Source organism: Oncorhynchus masou, unplaced genomic scaffold (assembly GCF_036934945.1).
Source record: "Oncorhynchus masou masou isolate Uvic2021 unplaced genomic scaffold, UVic_Omas_1.1 unplaced_scaffold_11864, whole genome shotgun sequence".
In the NCBI taxonomy this organism is placed as follows: domain Eukaryota; kingdom Metazoa; phylum Chordata; class Actinopteri; order Salmoniformes; family Salmonidae; genus Oncorhynchus; species Oncorhynchus masou.
This window is the reverse complement of record NW_027016878.1, coordinates 1-6,037: the sequence shown is the minus strand read 5'-3', so window position 1 is coordinate 6,037 and position 6,037 is coordinate 1. Positions and strand designations below refer to the sequence as shown.

Sequence of the window (6,037 nt, the reverse complement as noted above, 5' to 3'; positions counted from 1 at the left end):
TGTGTTGGATTCTGAGAATATGAAAATATACTTATTCATGTCACTGATGGAGTGCTGAAGTTTAGAGGGTCTACACCAGAAGTTAATGGTTATAGGAGGAAGGTATATAGTGTGTGCAATTAAGCTTGGAATGTGTTGAGTGCAGGAAGCGAAATACATGTGGCAGGTATTGATGAAGGGAGAGAGCCGTGGATAACTGATGGAGGGGGGTTGAGGTCAAGTCAGGTCACCTAACCTCTTGAAACTAGGGGGCACTATTTTTATTTTTTGAAAAATAACATTCCCAAAGTAAACCACCTATTTCTCAGGACTAGATGCTAGAATCTGCATATAATTGACAGCTTAGGATAAAAAATACTCTAAAGTTTCCAAAACTGTCAAAAGTATTGTCTGTGAGTATAACAGAACTGATATTGCAGGCGAAACCCTGAGGAAAATCCAATCAGGAAGTGCCTCTTATTTTGAAACAGTTGTGTTCCTATGCACCCCTATTGGCCATTGAAGGGGATATCAACGAGATTCCTTTTTCTATGTATTCCCTAAGGTGTCTACAGGATTTTGACGTAGTTTCACGCCTTTATGTTGAATAAAAAAAAGCCAATTGTCCCGGTTGATATATTATCGAATAGATATTTGAAAAACACCTTGAGGATTGACTGTCGATATTATGGATATAATTTGGATTTTTTTTTTGCCGTTGTCGTGACCGCTATTTCCGGTGGATTTCTCAACAAAACGTGACCAACAAACGGAGGTATTTTGGGGATAAAAATAATCTTTATGGAACAAAAGGAACATTTGCTGTCTAACTGGGAGTCTCATCAGTGAAAACATCCGAAGATCATCAAATGTAAACTTTTAATTTGATTGCTTTTCTGATTTTCGTGACCAAGCTTCCTGCTGCTAGCTGGACATAATGCTATGCTAGGCTATCGGTAAACTTACACAAACACTTGTCTTGCTTTGGCTGTAAAGCATAATTTCAAAATCTGAGATGGCAGGGTGATTAACAAAAGGCTAAGCTGTGTTTCACTATATTTCACTTTTGATTTCATGAATATTAATATTTTCTAGTAATATTTTTTGACTGTTGCGCTATGCTAATTAATTATCCCGGATAAGGGAGAAATATAAGTTTATCTCTAGTGTCCTGCCTAGCAGGTGTTAGGGTGATGTTGCTGTTAAGCTACTGCGTATCTAGTTTTGGTTTTGTTTATTTGTGTGTGTATAGTATAAAGTAACTCTTTGAAAAGTCAACAGGTTTATTTGATCAATTAATCACAAGAGTTCTCATATTTGAAATAGCTGTGCTGTAGTTACCTATATTTTCAGTAAGTTTAATGTAGGGTGGACCACATGGACAGCCCCTTAGTGGTCAATGAAAATAAGGTCATTTTCTTCAGCGTCACTAGTGATCTGTCACAACATCACTCGTGAGTCTCCATATCCTCCTCTGTAGGTTTTTCTGTGTCCTACCAAACACACATCAGTTTTCTCACATGACAATCTATGTGTGGAGTTCACTTCACTGACGGAAGAAAGTGGAAAATATGTATTTTTCTTTTATTCTTCTCATTTGTGAGTATTCAATTATTTTGGTCTTTGGATCAACATCTCTTTACATGGATTTAAAGTTTTGCTAGTATGTTACTTAATGTATGCTTTATAACTTGTTCTAAGTATGTATGAGCCTTTATTATGCCTTATAGTAAGGCTTGTAAAATGTCTCACTAAGTTGTTTTTATCTTGTTCGTAGATGCTGCCGGTGTTGTGGTTAAAGAAAGTTGTGCAGGTACATATTAACAAATGTCACTTCATTAATTGTCCAGCTCAACAACTATTTATTTATTTTAGGCATACAATAATTTTTTGGATGACAGATTTGTACACTACTTTTCACAACTAATGTAGAGTAGCACAATGCTTAAAGTGCCATATCTTTATTAAGAAATATATTTAGTTGTAAATAGAGAGACAAGGAAGTGATACTCCACATACAAATACATTCTGAATCAAGATTCTTATCACTCATAATTTCATAGATTCTCTCTATTTCTCTTAACAGATTTGGTTCCCACTCCCACTATTGTATTTTCCCCTGGGTACATCAATGTAGCTACACCTGTTACAATACGCTGTGAGTCATCCAAAAGGCACAGAGTGCAAATTCTACAAAGATCACGACCCCAACCTATAAGGAAACTGGATTACAAGCAGGGTGCTTGCCAGTTCAAGTTGTTCTGGAATGAATTCAAAAGGTGGAACAAGACTGAAGTAGATCTCAGCTGTGTAATTCTACAGAACAGAGAAGGTGAAGCGATCAAAACCTCAAAACCTAGTGATGCTCGAAGACTTAATGTGGGTGGTAAGTGGCTGTTTACAGTACTCCAAAGCACATGTTAACCATAGTACACATCCCACTTGTTAATTGACTTCATAAATTACTTTCACAATTTACAAACAGATCAGTGAAATCCCAGTGTTAATGCGTTAAAGATTGGGAAATACCTCAATCTTCGATGTGAGGCCAAGGCTGGCACCTCATGCTACTTTCATCTGAACAATGGTGACTCACACTTTAAAAAAGTACCCTACAAAGACAATGTCTGTGTGGAGAGAGTGGCAGTAGAGGAACTGCAGAGGAAGAGGAGCAGTGCTGGAGAGATCTTCATCACCTGTGCTGTGGAGCTAGTGGTAGGGTGAAAGATACTGTGACATCACAGCATAGTGAACCCCTCGGTATCACCATAGACGGTGAGGAAGACTAGGGCCCATAAATTTCTGTGATTTCAAATGTGTCAATATTCTGTCGGTCTGCTGTTGTATTGCAAGACTAATATATTATTATTGTACACATATCAATGTTTTATTTATTTCGGTCATAAATCCTCCAGGAGCTACTAGTTCCCCATCAACGTTCAGTTTAATCACAACTGGTCAGGAGAAGACAAGCAACAATACCACAGCCCAAGGAAGAGGTAAGTAACATTGGTTTGGTTTTAAATCAGCTGTTAGTGGTCCTAAAACATCAAAATACAAGTTTAGTGAATGACTCTGCTTCTAAATGTACAGCTATTGATATGTTTCTAACATCTCTAAACTGTTACGTATCTCAATAGTCACTATTAGTAAGTCTTATTCGCACTAACATACTAGTCATTGTAAGGTTAGGTTATACTGTACAGATGATTCACTGTCAGTTTCATTAGGAGCCTCATTCACTAACCGTTTCTTCAGGTACAAGGTTCCACGTCGTCATCAGTCTGGGTACTTGTTCCCTTTTCCTGGTTCTGCTAGCTGTGTGTGTGCTGTGTGTTCTCCAACGCAAGTGTGGTGCGTGCTTTCAGATAACACATTCTTATTTTGCTCCAAATGCTACTTTGAGTTATGTTCAAAATTGCTAAATTATCTCTATGTATCTTTTGAAGGGGTTCAAGGCAGGCCTGTAAATACTGGGTAAGACTGTTATGAACTTGAGTGAAGACCCAAAAGCGGTTTTAACAGAAAACAGAGTTCTTTAATGAAAATACAGGAATGGCATAAATCCTCTTCCAACGTTGTCAGGGGAACAAAAAGAACGTTAGTATAGTGCAGGATGCTTCAGCCAGGCAGACTCCGACAGGACAGGACAAGGTGGAAGCAAACGAGACGACAGCTTGCTTCTGGCATCAAAAAACACAAACAAGAATCAGACACTGAAAGTAGCAGGAACAGAGAAAGAAATAGAGACCTAATCAGAGGGGGAAGAGAGAACAGGTGTGAAGAGTGAAAGAGCTAGTTAGGGCAGATGTAGAACAGCTGAGGAATGAGAGACAGAGAAGGTAACCTAAAAAGACCAGCAGAGAGAGAGAATCAAGAGAAAGGACAGGAACAGACATAACAAGACATGACAAAGACGGGTGTATTCATTTTAGATTTACATTATTTTTCTTTATTCGTGCACGGCTATATCTATATCTTCTGACTGTACTGCATTGTCTCAACAGAAGCCCACCTGAGCAGCAAGACCAAACCTCACCTTGTGTCTGTGAGTATGAGAGTTAACTAAACCACCACTGCCTTTATCTCCTTTTGTTCAGTGTTTTATTTTCCCTCATTCTCTCATATTAAACAGATTCTGTCATCACAAAGCCTTCTAGGGATGAGGTGAGTTGGTTTGAACCAGTGCAGTGTGAAGTAGCCTAATATGCACTTTACTACCAAAATATCAAGCAATATTGCAAATAGCACCAAAGACAACCCTGCTGTGCACACAGCTCAAAGTGACTTGAGCTCTCTCTTACAGGAAGAGGACACTAGTCTGCAATACGCTACAGTGACATATACCTGTGACCAAGCTAGTCGTCAATATGCAACAGTGACATCTACCTGTAACCAAGTTGAACCTGGGCGCACCAAGATCAAGTTTGAAATAGCTGGAGAGTACGCCCTCTTAGCAGAATCATAGAAGAAGAAACATTTACTGGATAACATGTTTTGCCATAGTTTACAGTTACAATCCTATATTTTGTTTTCATATTGGATCATAATTTACTCATAGTACAAAAACAAATTCTGCCACAACATCAAAGACTGAAGATATCTACTCCTTTCTGAAAACAAGCATCTTCAACTATTTACATTTTAGGTTAAATGAAATAAATGAAAAGTACACTGGTTGAAACATAAAATAAATATTTTTGTTAATTGAGTTACCGAATCTTGTCAGCAGTCACCAATCAGTAGTCACCAATCTATTTCACTCCTTGACAAGAGTCAATATAGACTCAAAGCCACAAGAGGGTAGACCACATGTCAAAATTTGCTTTTTACATCTCTACATCTCTCTCTCTACATCTCTCTCTTTAACCATGTCTGGTGTATATTAGTTTTCAGTGGTGGAAAAAGTACTCAACAAACATACTTAAATAAAAGTAAAGATACCTTAATAGAAAATGACTCAAGTAATAGTAAAAATCACCCAGTAAAATTCTACTTGTGTAAAAGTCTATAAGTATTTGATTTAAAATATACTTCAGTATCAAAATTGAATGTATAACTCATTTCAAATTCCCTACATTAAGCAAACCAGAATGCACCATTTTCTATTTTCTTCTTCTTTTTTTACAGAAGGCCAGGGACACACTCCATCACTCAGCCATCATTTACAAACAAATCATGTCAGTTTAGTGAGTCTGCCAGATCAGAGGCAGTAGGGATGACAAGGGATGTTCGGTTGATAAGTGTGAGAATTTGACAATTTTTCTGTCCTGCTAAGCATTCAAAATGTAATGAGTACTTTCGGGTGTCAAGGAAAATGTATGGAGTAAAAATTACAATGTTTTCTTAAGGAATGTAGTGAACTAAAAGTAAAAGAAGAAGAACAAATATGAATATAGTATAGATACCTCAAAAACTACTTTAGTATTACTTTAAAGTATTGTTACTTAATTAAGTACTTTACACCATTGTTACTTTAAAAAAAATGTTTTGTTAATATCACAGTTTACTTACAGTATGTGACTTTACTTCCACCTGTTGATACACTACCTCATATTTCCTCTCTCTGCTTCCTGATTTTCTGCTACCCTCTTCCTGTAGTCTGTCAACATCTGTTCCTCTCAGCCCATTTGCAAACCCACATGATAATTGCAATAATTCAATAATATTTTAAATATACTTTTTGCAATTACAAGCGGTTCCTGTCAGTTAGGCCTGTATAGACCCAACCTAATCTGGAATACCCAGAACAAAATCTTGCATGAACATAACTCTCATAACCTCTGTGCTCCCGACAGACGTAACATGTTCGTTACAGATCTTAGGACAGATATGCCCACCCAGATCAGTCTTATCTACACCTGCAATTGGAGCACATTACAAACCTATGACAGCTATAGGTATGATAGTGAATATGAAAATTATGCACCATCACAGAAGGGTCATTGGTGGGAGCTATTGTTTCACCATAAAAGGAGAGAGGGGAGACACAAAATGCAGTGTGTCACTCTCACACTCACTACTGTGGCATTGCCTGAGTCATTATCTACGACAGATT

The 6,037-nt window shown here is 37.5% G+C and overlaps 2 long non-coding RNA genes across 2 annotated transcripts; both read left to right on the top strand.

Annotated features, from left to right (window-relative positions):
• The first annotated feature begins 1,471 nt into the window (after window positions 1-1,471).
• Window positions 1,472-2,145, top strand: LOC135539307 (uncharacterized). Its single transcript, XR_010455601.1, has 3 exons — window positions 1,472-1,578; window positions 1,757-1,792; window positions 2,066-2,145. It is a non-coding gene; the product is annotated as an uncharacterized LOC135539307 (long non-coding RNA).
• A 340-nt stretch (window positions 2,146-2,485) lies between these two features.
• Window positions 2,486-4,690, top strand: LOC135539308 (uncharacterized). The gene is made up of 7 exons (XR_010455602.1): window positions 2,486-2,754; window positions 2,895-2,978; window positions 3,238-3,333; window positions 3,429-3,456; window positions 3,987-4,027; window positions 4,115-4,146; window positions 4,286-4,690. It is a non-coding gene; the product is annotated as an uncharacterized LOC135539308 (long non-coding RNA).
• Window positions 4,691-6,037: the final 1,347 nt, after the last annotated feature.